This window comes from Apodemus sylvaticus, chromosome 20, assembly GCF_947179515.1.
Source record: "Apodemus sylvaticus chromosome 20, mApoSyl1.1, whole genome shotgun sequence".
Lineage (NCBI taxonomy): Eukaryota > Metazoa > Chordata > Mammalia > Rodentia > Muridae > Apodemus > Apodemus sylvaticus.
The window spans coordinates 52,597,837-52,620,377 of NC_067491.1; positions in this window are offsets into that span (position 1 = coordinate 52,597,837).

The window sequence follows — 22,541 nt, forward strand, 5'->3', positions numbered from 1 at the left end:
GCTCAGAATCCTGGGCCAGGGTTTGCTTCATCCCAGTCTTCCATACAAATTTTTTTTTTAAGATTCATTTATTAATTTGATATGAGTACACTGTGGCTGTCTTCAGACACACCAGAAGAGGGCAGCAGATTCCATTTCAGATGTTATGAGCTACCATGTGGTTGCTGGGAACTGAACTCAGGAGCTTTGGAAGAGCAGTCAGTGGTCTTAACAACTGAGCCATCTCTCCAGCCTGTCCTCCCTACTTCTCAAACTTTCTTCACCTTCTGGCAGATGGGAATTGATACTTTCTTTTAGTAAGAGAGGCCACTCCATGACAAGACACCTGCCTTAGCAAATGATGCTTGACAAAGTATTGAGCTGTTTTGAATGAATGAATGAATGAATGAATGAATGGATAGATAGATAGATAAATAAAAGGTGATTATAAGGAAATACAGATCTCTAAGAATTAAGCCTAGTTAAAAAAAATATGAATGGATCAGGAGAGGTAACAGGAGCAGCAGCAGCAGCAGCAGCAGCGGCTGGTCCAGAGGAAGGGCCATCAGCAGTAGAACCAAGCGGACAGGGTCCAGGCAGACCCGGCGCCCACGACCACTGGCCATCGCTGGCCAGCCAGGCTGCAAGCAGCGGCGGATCTACGGTGCCTTTCACCACAAAGAAGCCACATCAGAACTCTGCCTCCCGCCAGTCAGTTACCAGGGCTCCATATTGGTTCTCGGTCGCCAGAGAAATCAGACTGAGGTACGCAAATATAACCCGAGACCAACATCGCGGGGGTCTAAGCCCGACGGGCGTTGGCCTGCACCCAGGCCCTGGGCTGATCGGAGGTCCACCGGGGTGCAAACCCGGCCAGGAGGTTTTTTTCCTCCCGGGCCGGCGCGCGCACCACCACCATTTTGCCTAAGGGAAGCCAGGGAGACCTAGCAGGCAAAACCAAACCGGCTAACAGGCATAGCTCGAGGCGGACATAGCAGGGGTCTCAGACGGTCAGGCCCCGGACTGCCCCCAGGTCCTGGGCTGCTCAGCGGGCCGTCTGTGTGCCAACCCAGCCAGGAGCTTGTTTGCCTGGGCCGGCCCGCACTGCCGCCATTTTGCCTACGGGAAGCCAGAGAGACCTAGCAGGCAAAACCAAACCTGCTAACAGGCATAGCCCAAGGCGGACATAGCAGGGGTCTCAGACGGTCAGGCCCTGGACTGCCCCCAGACCCAGGACTGCTCGGTAGGCCATCTGTGTGCCGACCCAGCCAGGAGGTTGTTTATCGGGGCCGTTTGCGTACCACCGCCATTTTGCCTACGGGAAGCCAGAGAGACCTAGCAGGCAAAACCAAACCGGCTAACAGGCATAGCCTGAGGCGGACATAGCAGGGGTCTCAGACGGTCAGGCCCCGGACTGCCCCCAGGTCCTGGGCTGCTCGGCGGGCCATCTGTGTGCCAACCCAGCCAGGAGCTTGTTTGCCTGGGCCGGTGCGCACTGCCGCCATTTTGCCTACGGGAAGCCAGAGAGACTAGCAGACAAAACCAAACCGGCTAACAGGCATAGCCCGAGGCGGACATAGCAGGGGTCTCAGACGGTCAGGCCCTGGACTGCCCCCAGGCCCTGGGCTGCTCGGTGGGCCATCTGTGTGCCAACCCGGCCAGGAGGTTGTTTATCCGGGCCAGTTTGCACACCACCGCCATTTTGACTACGGGAAGCCAGAGAGACCTAGCAGGCAAAACCAAACCAGCTAACAGGCATAGCCCAAGGAGGACATAGCAGGGGTCTCAGACGGTCAGGCCCTGGACTGCCCCCAGGCCTTGGGCTGCTCGTTGGGCCATCTGTGTGCTGACCCAGCCAGGAGGTTGTTAGCCCAGCAGACTCTCCCAGCACTCTCAGGGAACTCGCGCATGCCACCATCCTAGCCACCTGACACACCCAATTAACACCCACAGCTGAGGGGAGCTTTGCACCAACATTGGCCTGCCAGGCTTTTGCCTAGACTCAGGGCCTGAGCAGCTAGGCTAGCCTTGTGTGCACCAACCCGGTTGGGAGTTCTGCTGCCCAGATCAGCCTGGGCGGCAGCACCACATATCCAAGTCCTGCAAGTGGCTAGTTGGGTTTCCGGGCGGCCAGCTGGGAGAAGTCAGTGTGCTCCAGTGAATCCAGCGGGCCCCAGCGGGAGCCTTCGGGTGCCTGCTTTGGGATCTGAACAGTCTGGGCAGCAGCACCCTGTCTACAAGCAGCGCAGGAGGTAAGCTGTGCACCAGAGGCCAACTGGGAAGGGGCAGCTTGCACTGGTGAGTCCAGCACTGACAAGAAAAACTAACACCAGTGAGAACTAGATGGCAAAAGGCAAACGCAGGAACGTCACTAACAGAAATCAAGGCAATATGGCAACATCTGAACCCAATTCTCCTCTACCAACATGTCCTCGATACCCCATCACAACAGTAAAACAAGATTTGGATTTAAAATCACTGGTCATGATGCTGGTACAGGAACACATGAAGGACACACTTAAAGAAATTCAGGAGAAAATGGATCAAAAGTTAGAAGCCCTTGCAAGGGAAACACAAAAATCATTGAAAGAAATCCAGGAGAATACAAAAGCCAACAAGGAGGAAATGCAAAAAACACTTAAAGAAATACAGGAGAACTTTGATCAACAGGCTGAGGTCATGAAAGACGAAACACAAAAATCTCTTAAAGAAATACAGGAGAACTTTGGTCAACAGGCTGAGCTCATGAAAGAGGAAACACAAAAATCTCTTAAAGAATTACAGGAAAACACAAACATGCAAGTGAAGGAGCTAAGCAAAACCATCCAGGATCTAAAATCAGAAGTAGAAACAACTAAGAAAACTCAAAGGGAGACAACTTTGGAGATAGAAAGCCTTGGGAAGAAATCAGGGGACAGAGATGCAAATATCAACAACAGAATACAAGAGATAGAAGAAAGAATCTCAGATGCTGAAGATTCCATAGAAACCATGGACTCAACAGTTAAAGAAAATGCAAAATGCAAAAAGCTTGTAACCCAAAATATCCAGGAAATCCAGGACACAATGAGAAGACCAAACCTAAGGATTATAGGCATAGATGAGAGTGAAGATTTACAACTTAAAGGGCCAGCAAATATCTTCAATAAAATTATGGAAGAAAACTTCCCTAACCTAAAGAGAGAGATGCCCATGAATATACAAGAAGCCTACAGAACTCCAAACAGACTGGACCAGAACAGAAATACTTCCCGTCACATAATAATCAAAACAACAAATGTTCTAAACAAAGAAAGAATACTAAAGGCAGTAAGAGAAAAAGGCCAAGTAACATATAAAGGAAGACCTATCAGAATCACAGCAGACTTTTCACCTGAGACTATGAAGGCTAGAAGGTCCTGGGCAGATCTCATGCAGACTCTAAGAGAACACAAATGCCAACCAAAACTACTATATCCAGCAAAACTCTCAATCACCATAGATGGAGAAACTAAGATATTTCATGACAAAACCAAGTTTACCCAATATCTATCCACAAACCGGGCCCTAAAAAGGATAATAGGAGGAAAACACCAATACAAGGACGGAAACTTCACCCTGGAAAAAGCAAGATAGTAACCTTTCATCAAACCCAAAAGAAGTTAAGCATTCAAATTTAAAAAATAACGTCAAAAATGATAGGAAGTAACAATCACTATTCCTTAATATCTCTTAACATCAATGGACTTAATGCCCCAATAAAAAGACACAGACTAACTGACTGGATACATAAACAGGACCCTACATTTTGCTGCTTACAGGAAACACACCTCAGGGTCAAAGATAAACACTACCTTAGAGTTAAAGGCTGGAAGACAATTTTACAAGCAAATGGTCTCAGGAAACAAGCTGGAGTAGCCATTTTAATATCAGATAAAATTGACTTTCAACCCAAAGTCATCAAAAGAGACCCTGAGGGACACTTCTTGCTGGTCAAAGGAAAAATACAAAAAGAAGAACTGTCAATCCTGAACATCTATGCCCCAAATGCAAGGGCACCCTCTTTCGTAAAAGAAACTTTATTAAAACTCAAAGCACACATTGCACCTAACACAATAATTGTGGGTGACTTCAACACTGCACTTTCCTCAATGGACCGATCAGGAAAACAGAAACTAAACAGGGACACAATGAAACTAATTGAAGCTTTGGACCAATTAGATTTAACAGATATATATAGAACATTCTATCCTAAAAGAAAAGAATATACCTTTTTCTCAGCACCTCATGGTACCTTCTCCAAAATCGACCATATAATTGGTCACAAGACAGACCTCAACAAATATAAGAAGATAGAACTAATCCCATGCCTCCTATCTGATCACTATGGAGTAAAAGTGGTCTTCAATAGCAACAGAAACAACAGAAAACCCACATACACGTGGAAACTTAACAATACTCTACTCAATGATACCTTGGTCAAGGAAGAAATAAAGAAAGAAAGACTTTTTAGAACACAATGAAAATGAAAACACAACATACCCAAATCTATGGGACACAATGAAAGCAGTGCTAAGAGGAAAACTCACAGCCCTGAGTGCCTCCAAAAAGAAAATGGAGAGAGCATACATTACCAGCTTAATGACACACCTGAAAGCCCTAGAACAAAAAGAAGCTACTTCGCCCAGGAGGAGTAGAAGGCAGGAAATCATCAAACTCAGGGCCGAAATCAATCAAGTAGAAACAAAGAGAACCATACAAAAAATCAACAAAACCAGGAGCTGGTTCTTTGAGAAAATCAACAAGATAGATAAACCCTTAGCCAGACTGACCAAAGGGCACAGAGAAAGTATCCAAATTAACAAACTTAGAAATGAAAAGGGAGATATAACAACGGAAACTGAGGAAATCCAAAAAATCATCAGATCCTACTACAAGAGCCTGTACTCAACACAACCGGAGAATCTGGAGGAAATGGACAATTTCCTTGACAGATACCAGATACCAAAATTAAATCAGGACCAACTAGACCATCTAAACAGTCCCATAATGCCTAAAGAAATAGAAGGAGTCATAGAAAGTCTTCCAACCAAAAAAAGCACAGGACCAGATGGCTTCAGTGCAGAATTCTACCAGACCTTCAAAGAAGAGTTAACACCAATACTCTTCAAACTATTCCACAAAATAGAAACAGAAGGAACACTACCCAATTCCTTCTATGAAGCCACAATTACGCTGATACGAAAGCCACACAAAGATCCAACAAAGAAAGAGAACTTCAGACCAATTTCCCTTATGAACATCGATGCAAAAATACTCAATAAAATTCTTGCCAACCGAATCCAAGAACACATCAAAACGATCATCCACCATGATCAAGAAGGCTTTATCCCGGGAATGCAGGGTTGGTTCAATATACGGAAATCCATCAATACAATCCACTACATAAACAAACTCAAAGAACAAAACCACATGGTCATTTCATTGGATGCTGAAAAAGCATTTGACAAAATTCAGCATCCCTTCATGCTTAAAGTCTTGGAGAGAACAGGAATTCAAGGCCCATACCTAAACATAGTAAAAGCAATATACAGCAAACCGGTAGCCAGCATCAAACTAAATGGAGAGAAACTTGAAGCAATCCCACTGAAATCAGGGACCAGACAAGGCTGCCCCCTTTCTCCTTATCTTTTCAATATTGTACTTGAGGTACTAGCTCGGGCAATTCGACAACATAAGGAGGTCAAAGGGATACAAATTGGAAAGGAAGAAGTCAAACTATCATTATTTGCAGACGACATGATCGTCTACCTAAGTGACCCAAAGAACTCCACTAGAGAGCTCCTACAGCTGATAAACAACTTCAGCAAAGTGGCAGGTTATAAAATCAACTCAAGCAAATCAGTGGCCTTCCTATACTCAAAGGATAAGCAGGCTGAGAAAGAAATTAGGGAAATGACCCCCTTCACAATAGCCACAAACAGTATAAAGTATCTTGGGGTGACTCTTACCAAACATGTGAAAGATCTGTATGACAAGAACTTCAAGACTCTGAAGAAGGAAATGGAAGAAGACCTCAAAAAATGGGAAAACCTCCCATGCTCATGGATTGGTAGAATCAATATAGTTAAAATGGCCATTTTGCTTAAAGCACTATACAGATTCAATGCAATACCCATCAAAATCCCAACTCAATTCTTCACAGAGTTAGAAAGAGCAATTATCAAATTCATCTGGAACAACAAAAAACCCAGGATAGCTAAAACTATTCTCAGCAACAAAAGAAAATCTGGGGGAATCAGTATCCCTGACCTCAAGCAATACTACAGAGCAATAGTGTTAAAAACTGCATGGTATTGGTACAGTGACAGACAGGAGGATCAATGGAACAGGATTGAAGATCCAGAAATGAACCCACACACCTATGGCCACTTGATCCTCGACAAAGAGGCTGAAAACATCCAATGGAAAAAAGATAGCCTTTTCAACAAATGGTGCTGGTTCAACTGGAGGTCAGCATGCAGAAGAATGCGAATTGATCCATCCTTGTCTCCTTGTAGTAAGCTCAACTCCAAATGGATCAAGGACCTCCACATAAAGCCAGACACTCTGAAGCTAATAGAAAAGAAACTGGGGAAGACCCTTGAGGACATCGGTACAGGGAGAAAGTTTCTGAACAGAACACCAATAGCGTATGCTCTAAGATCAAGAATTGACAAATGGGACCTCATAAGGTTACAGAGTTTCTGTAAGGCAAAGGACACCATCAAGAGGACAGATCGGCAACCAACAAATTGGGAAAAGATCTTCACCAATCCTACATCAGATAGAGGGCTAATATCCAATATATATAAAGAACTCAAGAAGTTAGACTCCAGAAAACCAAACAACCCTATTAAAAAATGGGGTACAGAGTTAAACAAAGAATTCTCACCTGAAGAACTTTGGATGGCGGAGAAGCATCTTAAAAAATGCTCAACTTCATTAGTCATTAGGGAAATGCAAATCAAAACAACACTAAGATTTCATCTTACACCAGTCAGAATGGCTAAGATTAAAAATTCAGGAGACAGCAGGTGTTGGAGAGGGTGTGGAGAAAGAGGAACACTCCTCCACTGCTGGTGGGGTTGCAAATTGGTACAACCACTCTGGAAATCAGTCTGGCGGTTCCTCCGAAAACTGGGCACCTCACTTCCAGAAGATCCTGCTATACCACTCCTGGGCATATACCCAGAAGACTCCCCACCATGTAATAAGGATACATGTTCTACTATGTTCATAGCAGCCATATTTGTAATTGCCAGATGTTGGAAAGAACCCAGGTATCCCTCAACAGAAGAGTGGATGCAAAAAATGTGGTATATCTACACAATGGAGTAGATATTCAGCCATTAGAAACAACGAATTCATGAAATTCTTAGGCAAATGGATGGAGCTAGAGAATATCATACTCAGTGAGGTAACCCAGACTCAAAAGGTGAATCATGGTATGCACTCACTAATAAGTGGATATTAACCTAGAAAACTGGAATACCCAAAACATAATCCATACATCAAACGAGGTACAAAAAGAAAGGAGGAGTGGCCCCTGGTTCTGGAAAGACTCAGTGAAACAGTATTCAGCAAAACCAGAACGGGGAAGTAGGAAGGGGTGGGTGGGAGGACAGGGGAAAAGAAGGGGGCTTACGGGACTTTCGGGGAGTGGGGGGGCTAGAAAAGGGGAAATCATTTGAAATGTAAATAAATTATATCGAATAAAAAAAATTAAAAAAAAATATGAATGGCCGTACATAGTGCCCTTGAAAGAGTCACTAACATGAATGTAAACATATAGATTAAGGAGGTAGGGAGAGAATATCAAAGCAAATAGGTAAAAGAGAATCATGCCACAATTTATATTAGCACCCCCCCCCATAAAAAGGCAAGGAAGTATTTTTTAGTAGAACATGCTACTGTAACTGGGGCTCCCCACACCCACCCCTTTGCCCTTTGCACCTCCATAAACCTTTGGATAACAAGAAGCCCCCCCTAACTCTTTCTTTAGATTTCCAGAATCCAGATGGCTTTTACACCACTCCTCCTCAGTAACTACTGGGATGAGAAGGTGCAAGTTGGTCACAATGCTCTGAGAGCACACACCCTGGCTAGCCATGACTGCTGACTCTAACTGCACTGCTGCCTCCTCTCCGTGGAGACTCCCTTAGCAAGAAGAAAGTTTGAGGAACCAGCTCTTCCAGCTCCTTCAGTGCTGGCTTCTCCATAAACCTGGTTCCTTTCTACCAATGCTCATTCTCTTCAACACTGGTGTCTCACTGGCTAGGAGCAAGGATATTTGATTCTGATAACGCTAGAAGCCTGAAGCTGGATCGAGCTTTGACTCACCAATTATCAGACATACACTTTAAATTAAGTGGGTTAAATAGGATCTGGGATCTTTACATTTCCTAGGAATCTACAATTCTACTTCAGCAAGAGATAGCCAAGGATGGAAGCCCAAGGATCATATACTCAAAAGAGGTACATCCTTCATCAAGGTGTGTGTGGGCATGTGTGGGTGGGGGTTCTACCCACTTACTAATTGTTTATGCTCAGACCCAACAGGTGAATATTTATTCCAAGAACAACTGACCGTGAGTGGCAGCTGAGGAAGCCATCTCAGGATACACTGTTTTGTTCATACACTCAATTAGCAAACACTATGCAAGCCACTGCATCACCAGTTGAAATGTGGCAGGGCTGTCCTGCTCCTAACACCACACAACAAAAAAGGAACGGAGACTTTCTACTGGAAAGCCACAGGGACCTGCAGCAGTAGAAACACAGCCTTCAGGTTTGGAATCCTAGTGCCCCACTTAAAAGCTCTATAATCCTAGAAGGTAATTTCCCTTCCCTTTCCAAATCTATGAGATGGGGATAGTAACTATCTTCTTCATGAGAAAAGGAGACTGAGAGAACAGAACAGCTCTGAGCAGTGCCTGATAGACAGGAAACAGCCTGTGGCTGTTAGTTACCACACTATCAGGATTTTGGGAGTGAGGGGATATTGAGTGGTTGGTCTGACTTAGAAGGCAAAAGTCCATGGGGCAGTAGTGTTAGGGGAAAAAGAGCTAGAATGGGTCACTGAAAGACAGGTGGGTGATTGGGTACCTGAAGGAAGAAAGGATGAGAGGAAAAGTCCCAGCCACAGCAAACTGTTGGCCTTGAGGACAGGCAGAGAAGATCCCTAAGCAGAAGGGATGCTGTGCAAAGAGCTTCGGAGCACCTTTAGGGACACTTCATATAAACCGCAGCCTCTCTGATCTGCTTCCCTTCGCTCTCACTCACATTCCAGAAATAAGTGTGTAGTTACTGAGCTCCAGGTCAGCCTCATCAATGAAGTGTGCCCATCTCAAAATTAAAAACAAACTTTAAAAACTGCTGGAGCTGATCTAAGCTCCGTGGCAGAGCTTTCTTGGCTATCACGTTGGAGGCCCTGGTTCAGTCTCCAGTATGGCCTGTGTATACACAGGGTGTGAAAGGGCACTAGGATCCCTCAGGTCTGAGAATCAGAGACTTCCAAGCTAGGTCAGAGTCACTTGACCTCCGTGGACTTCAGTCTCCTCTTAGGAAAATATGCCACTGTTACTTCAGGCTGGCGAGAAGGAATTCCAAGCTGGCAGGAAGGCTGCCCTAGGAAGGGAAAACTCACCAACCTCCTCAGGTGGAAAAGGGTAAAGTAAAATCCACAACAAATGTGAGCGCCTGTCACGTACATACTTGCATCATATAAAGCTCCAGTGTTTACAGACATGCCACAAATCCAACAAAAGGAATGCATCCTTCACAGCTGAATGACCTTGAACCTTAATTTTATCCAGCCCTGCCATTTACTAAAGCAAAATAGCCAGAAACTATTCTAAGAACATGTTAGCAGCTACATTTTATGTGGATCCTACAATGCTGTTCCTCTTATTTAGAGGCAAATGCAGGATCCAGTGACACACATTTTACAAACTCTCATAGTTAACTACTGTACTGGCTGGCTTTGTGTGTCAACTTGACAGAAGCTGGAGTTATCACAGAGAAAGGAGTTTCAGTTGAGGAAGTGCCTCCATGACATCCAACTGTGAGGCATTTTCTCATTTAGTGATCAAGGGGAGAGGGCCCCTTGTGGGTGGTGCAATGCCTGGGCTGAGAGTCTTGGGTTCTATAGAGACGAGGCTGAGCAAGCCAGGGGAAGCAAGTATGAAACATCCCTCCATGGCTTCTGCATCAGCTCCTTCTTCTTGGCCTGCTTGAGTTCCAGTCCTGACTTCTTCTGGAGATCAACAGCAATGTGGAGGGTGTAAGCTGAATAAACCCTTTCCTCCCCAACTTGCTTCTTGGTCATGATCTTTGTGCAGGAATAGAAACTCTGACTAAAACAACTACCATCCACCCTGTAGCCCTTCTAACTGGGTCTAAAAGGCAATCACAAATTTATCTCATCCTCAGGTCCCCTTCCACCCTAGGGCCTCAGGCCTTGTTTTTCCATTCTCCTAAGTGCTCTGATCTCAAATGGATGGTAAATGACATCAAATTGACAGCTTAATTGGCTGATGCAAAAAAAAACCCAAAGACTGTTAGCCAAATCTAACCCCAAATCAATGCTAAATTTTACTATGCAGGCTTTGCAACACTGTTCACCAACTGTGTGTTTTTAAGGAGTTGAGTTTTACTTTGTTTAATAATGTGAAGGACCCCACAACTATCTGAACCTATCACGAGCTCCTTGCAGCTGCCTTGTAAAATTGGCCTGGCAGACATTACTTCTATTTTCAACACAGGAAAACAGATTGGCTAGGTCAGGTCTGACATGAGGAGGCTGACAGGGAGCCAAGCCCTTCACTTGCAGGCCTGCTGTCCTTCCATCCTGACACAGTGAGCCTCTGGGGCTTAGAGAACCAGTGAAACCCCAAATCCGAGGAAAACAAGTGTTTGCTGAGGTACAGCTGACGAACACAGTCATCTGCAGGCAAGATGTTCTAAAGGACCTCCTCCACTAAGCCCTTAAAGAAGAAGTGTCTGCATGGATGCAGGACATGAGCTATTTCTATTGTATTCCTGGTATCCATCCAACCTGGACTCTCATTTGTGTATGATCGATGCTTACAGGTACTTATGGAGGGAGCGTAAAGAAAGTGATGTCATGGACTCTGCAGGCCCATGCTGTCCCATATGGTGTAGCGGGCACTCCCCCCATGTTGTTATGTTCTCTATGCTCAGCCCAAGGAACCACTTCTGACCACCATTGTCCAAAGCCCACGTTACTTAATATTCTTACTTTAGACATAGGTTGGATATAATCACTACCAATAAAATATGTTGGCTTTTATAATCTAAGTCTAGATATTTTTATATCTATGTCTAGATCATTGTAAGGACAGTCACCTACTTCCTGCTTGTTTTTCATGAAAAAGCCAATGAAGCAACAAGGAAGTTGCCGTCCAGAAATAACTTATCTTTGATCAGTGCTACCAGTAGTTTTAGGATCACTAGGCACCACCTTTGAGAAACAGAATTATAAAGGGCTGAAGGCATCTTGGCCCTGCCCAACCCATCCGCAAGTCCTGCTAGCATGGAGATGTGGGTATTTACTCCCCAGTGTGTGAAATATGGGCTGATGGAGCCATGGCCCAGGGAGGAAGTGGGCAGACACAGGACTGGGGCAGTGACCTTGACAGCCCCCTCTGGGGAAGCTGAGAATGGTGACAGGATTGGGGTAGTGGAGTGACAGTCTCCAGGAGTCCCTGGGGAGGCTGAAAATTAACACCTGCTGGGGACAGCAGTCTGGTCCCACCCTCACCTTCCTCTGAGACCTAGAGGATGCTCCTACACAGGGTCTCCATGCTCCACCAATGCCTATAGTGTTGCCCTCTCAGAAGGAGGCCCCAGGGCTCCAGGGAACAGTACTGACAAAAGGCCAGCCCTACCTCCTCCTTGACCGTGGGGCAGCAGAAGATGAGCACTAGTGTGGTGACCAGGTTGATGGCAAGGCCGATGAGGGTGATGGTGTTGGGGGCCATCCAGAGCGGGATCCATTGGAGCAGCCAGGTCCAGTAAAGCTGCAGTGGTTTGAACAGAGACTCTCCCACGCCGCGGTAATGGTCCTCCTCCAGCCTCCACACGGGCGAGGTGCTGAGAGGCTCACCTAGCGCCTTCACCCAGCGAGAAGCTGGCCTACCCTGGTGCCAGGTCTGCCAGCTGGGCCCACTGCGACTGAGCGAAAAGGAGAACTGAGCCGCGCGAGGGCCTTGAGTGAGCCACGCGAGGGCACAGCACCTGGGCCTGCTCCACCCCTGGTACTCACCTTAAAGCAGGCCTCACTGGCAGGGCCTCTGTGAGCTCCTGGGCAGGGGCGAGGCTGGGGCGGGACTGGGCAGAACCGGAGCTGGACCTCAATGAATTCGCGGGCGGGGGCGGAGCTGGGACGGACCTGGGGCGGGGCCTCTGCAAGTTCACAGGCCTGGGCGCAACTGGGACTGAACAGGGGCGGGGCCTCAGTGATCTTGGCTCCTATGCCCTTGAGGGGGGTCATGAAGCCTGAGCTTTCAGATGCTGGTCAAGCCCAGCAGTTGCCAGTGTGGATTGAAGACCAGAGGACTTTCATTTATTCTTTTTCCTAAGCACCAGGAAAGAGCACAGCTGACCAGAGAACCTTTGGCTTTAACTCCACACAGGTCAGAGGATTTTTAAATCGCCCCCTGGTTGCTAGGAAACTCAGGCTCACACTTGATACATGGAAAGAAAGTAATATATCTTTATATATATATATATATATATATATATATATATATATATATATATATATATATATATATATATATTCTGGCTTCTCCCTATAATAGTGGCTTTTACTAAGGTACAATGAACCAGGCAAGACAATGGTAAACAAAGTATGAGGGCAAAAGAGACTTCTTTTGCAATGTTTAATTAAGCAACCTGTGTAAACAGTTTTTTTTTTGTTTTTTTTTTTTTTTGTTTTTTTTTTAACTTTCTTCAAGGTTAGGAGGAGAGAAAATGGCCACACAATCCAGCTCTATTGCATTAGCAAGAGGCCAAGTGAATGGCTCTACAGAAGCAAGCTGGGATTGTTCAGAGGTCAGCTCAGGGCACTCTTCCCAGATGGATGAAGTTGCCTTCCACATTAATGCACAGAGCGTTCAACTAATTCTAAGATATTGAGTTCTATGCCCCTATTGTCTTGCAAGTGTGTGTGCTGGTTGTGAAAATTGTTGCACACTGTCCATAACACATCACACTATGTGCCTTAAATATATACATTCTGGATTCCTCAATTGTATCCAGATGTTAAAACTCGATCTACGTGTTTGTGCTGTAAGTTCATAATAGAGAGCATATTGCTGGGTAGTTTTTCACACAATACCCAAAAGGCAACATGATCTTCAGATTGTCTCTAATTCTTCATAGGTTGTATGAGCCTGGCCCAGCATTTCACCCCTCCCCTCTGACATCTGTCCACCATCTCACCATCTAGCCATACAAGTTCAGTTCTGACTGAATAGCACAAGATCAGCAACAGACTGGTGACCTAGGAAAGTGAGTCTCTGTGAGTTGACCCTTGATCTGTTTCTTAGGCATTGATCTCCCCACTTTCCTACTCATTCCTTTCCTCTGTAAACTTACCAACACTTGACATGATCTCTCAGAGACACGCACTCTCACATGCTCTGCATTTAGTACTTTATCCCTCTCAGACCCCAGAGTGGGAGCAATTTCTCTCTTTTATCCATTCCTCTCCCTCCTTCCACCTCTGAAATGGGAATATTCCAGAAGTTCTGGGGCCTTGTTTTTTTTTTTTTTTTTTACCACCACACCCCCCCAATGCTGTTCCTAAAGGCCAGCACTTGTGTCATGTGTATATGTGGTATGTGTTGCATATGTATATGGTGTAGTATATGTGCTTGTATATTGTGGTGTGTGTGTGTGTGTGTGTGTGTACATGCACACACACCAGAGGTCACCTTTGGTGACCTTCCTCAGGATGATGTCCATTTGGGGCTGATTGGAGGAAAGGTCCCCAAAGGCTCTGGCCTAGCCAGAAGAGTCAAATTTTACAGTTCTTCAAGGGGAAGCCAGTAAAGGCAGACGACTGGCCCACTTGTACTTCCCTCACATTCCTGTAGCAAGGGACAGGATATAAGGGGCATCTAGAAGCCAGAGCCAGGGCTGGAGCAGCTAAGGGAGTGGCAGGAAGTGGCTGAGATTCCTGATCACAAATAGATTTCACAAAAGCTAGGCAAGCAGCTACAGGGAAACCTCCAACTAGGACTGCTGGGCAGAAACCAGATTCCACAAAAAAAAAAAAAAAAAAAAAAAAAAATCACCACCACCAACAACAACAACAAAATAAAACCTTTCCTGAGAGTAAATTCTTCCCAGGAGTATTAAAGATTAAAGGTGACTAAGACTGATGCTCTCTGCTCTCTGATGATTCTAGGTGAAATAACACATGCACCCATTACCTTGGGGACAGAGACCTTATGAACATTTTGGAGTAGGCTGGGATCCAGGGATAGATGCTTCAGTTTGGCTCAATCTGAGATGTTAGGGATGCCTCATTTGCATGGAGAGGGCCTGTGGTGTTCTCTTTAAGTGACATTGTCCTCCTAGTGTAATGTTGTGGTCTGCCCCGACCTGCAGGACAGTCAACAGGGTTTCTATTTTGTAACACTTGTAAATTGGATTCAGTTCTCAAGAATTTTATTGACTATTTTTGCATAGATATTGATAAGGGAAATTCGTCTAAAGTTCTCTTTATTTTTTGGGTCTTTGTGTGGTTTAGGTATTAGAGTAATTATAGCTTCATAAAACAAATTGGGTACTGTTCCTTCTGTTTTTATTTTGTGGAATAGTTTGAAGTGTATTGGTGTTAAGTCTTCTTTGAAGGTCTGATAGAATTCTGCATTGAACCCATCTGGTCCTGCGCTTTTTTTGGTTGGGTGACTATTACTGACTGTTTCTATTTGTTTAGGGGTTATGGGATTTTTTAGATCATTTATCTGATCATGATTTAACTTTGATACCTGGTATCTGTGTGGAAAATTGTCCAATTCATCTAGATTTTCCACTTTTGTTGAGTATAGGCAGGATCCAATGATTTTTTGGATTTTCTCAGTTTCTTTTGCTATGTTTCCCTTTTCATTTCTGATTTTGCTGATTTGCATACTGTCTCTTTGCCCTCTGGTTCATTTAGTTAAGGCTTTATCTATCTTGTTGGTTTTGTTCAAAGAACCAGCTCATGGTTTCGTTGGCTATTTGTATGTATAGTTCTTTTTGTTTCTACTTGGTTGATTTCAGCCCTGAGTTTGAATATTTCCTGCTGTCTACTCCTCTTGGATGCATTTGCTTCCTTTTGTTCTAGAGCCTTCAGCTGTGCTGTGAAGCTGTTAGTGTATGCTCTTTCCAGGCTCTTTTTGGAGTTACTCAGAACTATGAGTTTTCCTCTTAGCTCTGCTTTTATTGTGTCCCATAAGTTCGGTATGTTTTGCCCAAAAGCTCAGAATGCTCAAGATAAAATTCACAGACCACATGAAACTCAAGAAGAAGGAAGACCAAAGTGTGGGTGTTTTCGTCCTTCTTAGAAAGGGGAATAAAATACTCATGGAAGCAAATATGGAGAAAGAATGTAGAGTAGAGACTGGAGGGAAGGCCATCCAGAGACTACCCCACCTGGGGATTCACCCCATATACAGTCACCAAACCCAGACACTATTGTGAATGCCAAGAAGTGCATGCTAACAGGAGCCTGATATAGCAGACTCCTGAGAGACTCTGCCAGAGGCTGACAGATACAGAGGCAGATGCTCACAGCCAACCATTGGACTGAGCATGGGGACCTCGATGGAGGAGGTAGAGATAGGACTAAAACTGCGGAAGGTGTTTACAACCCCATAGGAAGAACAATAATATCATCTAAACTGACCACCCCCCAAAGCTCCCAGAAATTAAACCACCTACCAAGGCATACATATGGAGGGACCCACAGCTCCAGCCGCATATATAGCAGTGGATAACCTTATTGGGTATCAGTGGGAGGAGAGGCCCTTAGTCCTGTGAAGTCTCCATGCCCCAGTGTCCTTGAGGGCAGGGTGGGGGAGTGGGTATTTGGCTGGGGGAACACCCTCATAGAATCAGGGACAGGGAGGATGGGACAGAGTGTTTCTGGGGGCAAACCAGGAAAGGGGATAACATTTCAAATGTAAGTAAAGAAAACATCCAATAAAAAATAAAATATAAATAAAAAGAAGTTGACAACTGAACATTAGAAATAACTGTGTTGACTTCCTACTTGTACAGTGTTCCAAGCTTTCTTATGCTGTGTCATCAAAGCTTCCATATAAGGATGGATGGTAAGGCCTCAAACTGTGATCCAAAGAAACCCTCTTTTCTGTAGTTGACTTAGAGTAGAATTTTTCAAAGCAGTGACAGAAGTAATAAAACACCTTGCATGCACGTGAAATAAGCAAAATCCTGAGAATCAGATGTAATAAATATAATGACAATGCCAGGTGATACATACAAAGTTACTTGTTCTATGTTTGAACGAGTGTATTAAATGTCAAATATGAGATATCAGACACTATATTTACTAGTTTTTTTTCAGACTTACACTATTAAAGAACAATCTGATTAATATGGAAAATAATTCTGAAAGAGAAGTCATTTTCATATATAATGGAGGTTATGGTTTGGCACTATTTATTTTTTAATAACAGAGATTTTTGAATAACTGCCATAATTAGTGATCAATTTAGTATTGAACTGATGACAGTCATAATAAGAGTTTAACAGTCAGATTGTGTTCATCAGGTGTTAGGTTTGCATAAATACTCTATTGGTTACTGAACTAGCATACTGACACTTCATAATCAAAATGTTTAATACATTAAGTCCAGAGTATTATAGAATTATTGTGATAAAAGTAACAACATATTTGCTCTTCAGTGGATTTCTGGACAGAAGTGCATTCAGTTTATTGCAAGGGAATTTCCATGTGGGTTATGATGACTTTTTGTTTTTAAAACTATGTGATAAAAAGACTGAAAATTCTGAAACATTATGTTTAAAAGCAGTTTTCAAATTATTTTAGAACCTTCAAAACATGTACATTTGGCTATCAGGAGGACACCACAGCCACATGGAATTCATTAAGCCTTGGGAAAGGATCTTCACCAACCATAAATCTGACAGAGGTGCTGGTGAGGATGTGGAGAAAGAGGAACATTCCTCCACTGCTGGTGGGGCTGTAACATGGTGCAACAACTTTGGAAATCAGTCTGGCGGTTCCTCAGAAAACTGGGCATGGCACTTCGGGAGGACCCTGCTATACCTCCTGGGCATATACCCAGAGGATTCCCCAGCATGTAATAAGGACACATGCTCCACTATGTTCATAGCAGCCCTATTTGTAGTAGCCAGAAGCTGGAAAGAACCCAGGTGTCCCTCAACGGAGGAATGGATACAAAAAATGTGGTATATTTACACAATGGAGTACTATTCAGCCATTAGAAACAATGAATTAATGAAATTCATAGACAAATGGATGGAGCATCATACTAAGTGAGGTAACCCAGTCTCAAAAGATCAGTCATGGTATGCACTCCCTGGTAAGTGGATATTAACCTAGAAACTTGGAATACCCAAGAAATAATCCACATATTAAATGATGTCCAAAAAGAACAGAGGAGTGGCCCCTGGTTCTGGAAAGACTCAGTGCAACAGTATAGGGAAATACCAGAAGAGGGAAATGGGAAAGAGTAAATGGAGGAACAGGGGGAGGAAAGAGGGCTTATGGGACTTTTGGGGAGTGGGGACCCAGAAAAGGGGAAATCATTTGAAATGTAAATAAAGAATACATCGAATAAAAAAAAGTCAATACCATTGTAATATCAAAAAAAAGTGTTAATTTGAATAGAAAGAAATGCTTCAAATGCTTTGAAATGCATTTGAAATTGTGTCCTCTTTTGTAATAAGTTTGACTGGGTGTCTGATAATAGAGACATTAATTATACTTCATTAATTCTAAATGATTCAGAAGTGGTTACAAAGTGCAAATGGAATGTAAGTGAACACACTTCTTTTATTCTCAAGATTTTCTGATTTGCTAGAACCAACAAGTAGTCTCATTAACACTTAGCTGTTTATATGGTTTCCTGAGAGCAACTGGTAAAGATGAATGCAAATGTCAAATTGACAGCTGTAAGTGAGTCCTTTCATTTCTTAAATTCACTTAAAAGCATGGCATTTGCTTTCCCCTAACTTTTCACTACTCACAAAACAAAAGGTTCCTTTTTTCTATAAACTAACAGAACATTTCAACTCATGTGTATCTCCTGAATGATGTTTTTTATGTAATTTTACTCCTGGCACTAAACATTTGCAAAAAGTCAGCGAATGGTTCCTTTGGAGCTTACATGACTTGAAAATCTGGTTCAAGTCCTTGGCCTGTATCTGTGACTTTGCTCCAGGCATGTTAAGGCTGCCACGCAACACAAGGTCAAGGTTTCATCATCATGTTGAGAATGCACCTTTATCTCAGCAAAATGACCTTCATCAAGCAGCTAATCTTTAGAAATATCTTTACCTCTGACCTTATTCTGTCATACTATCTCCTCCTCCTCTTCTCTCCACCATTAGAACCATTGTCAATGTGATACAGGTCCTAATATTGCTTTTGACATTTCCTTCCAATACTGGGAGATTAATCTATTTTTAATAACCCAAGATGTCAGGATTTGTTTTCCACACTATGAATCCATTCCAAAATTAGTGAAACTTTTGTAAAATTGGCTTAGTTCTACAACATCCACTGATAAAAATTCTTGGTAATCCTGTGGATGATAATTGTCCAGTGGTCTTTGTTATATAATACCAGATAAAGTGAAGTTTGTTTTCACACAAGGTTTGGTTAGCTTTCTCTAATTTTATCTTCTGTCTCTACCTGAGTATTTTCCCTAATTGATGTTTAGACTTCTTCCCTTGAGGGATGTGCCCACTCCTCATATTTCTCCATTTATCATTCCTCCTCTTCCATAATTTCATGTATTCTCCTGCTTCCATAATTTTAAATTCTCATTATGTTGTCATTCTGATATTGTAGCATATACTTTATATTTATTTACTAGCTTTAATAAATATTCTCCTACATTCTGCTTTCAAATTTTAGAGCTCTCACTTTGCTATTCTGTCCGAACTATGAATTTCTGCATTTTCTTCTACATCTTTTCTAGCTCCTGTATCCAAATTTCATTTTCTTTTCTCTATCACTTATTTCGACCTATAAAATCCTGTACATTTAGTTCCAGTATTCCTTCTAATTACTTTTCTCAGGCTCATAATTTTTAATGACTGCCCTGTATTTTAAGATGACACGGTAAACTAAAATAGTAAATATGGTAATAATGATACCTGGCAACATGTCAATTTCCTTTAAATCCAGCCCTGTCAAGCGTTTCAAAATATCATCCCATAAAACACAAAATATATTTTTGTGTTACTCATATTTCAGTATCTTTAACTCTCTCTCTCTCTGTCTCTGTCTCTTCCTTTCCTTCTGTCCTTCCTTATTTCTTCTTCCTTCCTTCCTTCCTTCCTTCCTTCCTTCCTTCCTTCCTTCCTTCCTTTCTTCCTTTCTTTCTTTCTTTCCTTCTTTCTTTCCCAACCAAGTTATCATTTATTAGAGATTTTCACTTCCCATGGCTATGTGTGTTTTCTGTTATTTTTGTTGTTTTTGAAATCTAGCCATAGTCTGTCACCAACAGCCATCCTCCCTGTACATAAGGATTTCTCTCCATCTGCCTTCCTCCCTGTATGTAGTCACACTCATGAAAGAAGCTGGTTAGTTGGAAAGATCAAGAACAAATAACATATGTGATCGGAGGTTGTATAGTTGCATGGAATGTGTATCAGCCACATGTGCAGGGAATCGGTGTCAATCCACCCGTGAAGAAAGATTGCTCACCTGGGAGGGAAAGCCCACATGAAATAGGGCTTTTGTCCTGAGCCTACTACAGGACAATGACCTGGTCTCACATTATGGCTGCTCAATCTACACTGCACCTCAGACTCCTGTCATAATACCAAGGACCCTGGTCCCGGAAAGGCTCAGTGCAGCAGTGTAGGAGAATACCAGGACAGGGAAGCAGGAAGGGCTTGATTGGGGAACAGAGGGAGGGAAGAGGGCTTATGGGACTTTTGGGGAGGGGGATACAGGAAAGGGGAAATCACTTGAAATGTAAATAAAGAATATAACAACAAATATTATGTATTCTGTGAGTTTACTCTGTGAGTCTTAATGTACAAGGAGGCCTAGGAGCAAGAATAATTATATTAAGTACATCTCAAACTTCTCACCTGAAAAAAAATCACATCTAATAAGAACTCAAAGCTCTTAAGACAGGAAGACATGATCCCCAATTCTTATCATCTATGGAAAAACTAGCAGGGATAGGACAATCCACTTACTGTGTACTGTATTGTCTCAGCTATAAGTTCAGCAGCCTGATCTGCAGAATATGAGGTTTCTTTCAGACTCAGGGAACTCCAATCTCCAGCTATCTCAGGTAGTAAAACAAACAATCCACAATAATCTGGCTGGGATGACCTATATCAAAGTTGGGGCATGACATTTAAAACAAAGATCAAGGAAAAAAACAAAGGCAGATAATGCTGCCATCTCCAGCTCTCCTACCCACCATCGCTTCTGCATCTGCTATCACCCCAATGTGTCTCCCTGGATGAATTTAGGTAACAATCATTTTATTGAGTAAAAGGATGACCTTTGTTAAGTCACTCCACATGTGACAGCCTTGAATTTACATATCTGTGCACTGGAGTTAACCTGCCCATTCCTGGGAATGTACCAAAAATACAGTGCTTAACTCCTGTGAACCCTCAGTTATCCAGGTTCCACAGGTGGCATGCCCCATCATTTAAACATTGCGTACCCATCACCTTGAATCCATCCAACCACTCATTCTGAAGTCATCCCTCCCAGGCACAAGCACCTGGAGCTAGAAAGGCTCTAAAATTCCATTCCCCCTGCTCCTTTTAAACTCTATGATGGGAAAACAAAAGGACTACGGCTCAGAAAAAAATTAGTGCCAGCTCTAGGATATGCCAATTCTGCATCACCAAACCTAGTCTAGTGTCAGAGTGGCAGATACCAAGGGCTACAATAGAGACAGAGAGAACACTTTGAAGGCTCCACTCTCCTTAAAGAAAATTGGAACCCCTCTTTTTTATGAAGTAATTCTGAGGAGTTTCTGAGCTTTTTACTTCTGCATAGCATGGGGGTGTACCATGGAGATTGTGCCATAGTGTGTGTATAAGATGCAAGTATGAGATATGAGAATGTTGTGAAGGTCTGATGGGGTGAAGGTCAGCGTTTTCAGCAAGCAGCAGTTCCCAGATGCTCCCCACATATATGCCTTTTTAGTTTACCCAGGGAATTAGACATGCATGCACTGGAAACCATTTAGGAAAGGTATGTCATTATTGTATAATAATGTATAATAGACAAGAAATCCATCCAAACTGTGCTGTCTACAGTGTTATAGAAATCGAGGCATTTTCTATCCTCTGACATTCCAGTATGAGAGAGTGCTCAAGACTCAGTCATTGACCTGAGGGTTCTTGGTAAACAAGATAAACTCTCAGAGTGCATTCAGTGATTTCAGTAGAAATTTTGCTCCATAGTGTGATGGGTTGGGACACTAAGGTGGGAGTGCAGACAGTACAAGGATGGGTCAGCTATAAAGCTGGATCCTTAGGACATCAGCTCCCATGATGGCTTGATTCCCAAACCAAAGCCTTTATCTTTAGGGAGCTTTTGACAGAAAGCTACACCAAGGACAAGTCTGTGCCCAGGTGCTCCTGACTGCAGTGCCTGCCAGAACCTGCCAGAACCTGCCAGAACCTGCCAGAACCTGCCAGAACCTGCCAGAGCCATGTGCACTTTAATAAGCAGGCCCAGAAAGGGAGACGTCCCCTCCTGAAAGCACACTGCAGGACAGTGGCAGCCACTGGCCACAGCTGGTTCTTGACCCCCAACCTAGGGCTGTTTCATTCCTCCACCCAGAATCTTAAACCAGGCAATTTGAACTCATTATAAGTAATATGTCTGAAAAACAATAGAGAGTACCTATATTTATGAAAATATTTTTCTTTTTTTCAATGCCTGAAAAAGATGAGAAACAATTAAAGAAGTATATTGAGTTAAATCAATCCTTGAATTATAGCTTGAAGGAAGAACCGAAGAAAAATGAGAAACATACAAAACAGCTAAGCAGGTAAGATTTTTAATATTCCAACAATTCACACATTTATTAAGTAAGTAGAAACTTTCTCAAAATCTTTAGGAAATTTAATTTCATATCTGCATTTCCATAACTAAATTATTCTACACAAAGTCTACTTAACTAATTTTTGAACTCTATTTCTGGGCACACTTGGCTCAGTTTCTTTTGCTATTGTCACTTGTCTCTGCATTCAGTGTACTAATATCTTAATGGCGATTGGTGTGATTTTTTAACAGATTTTCT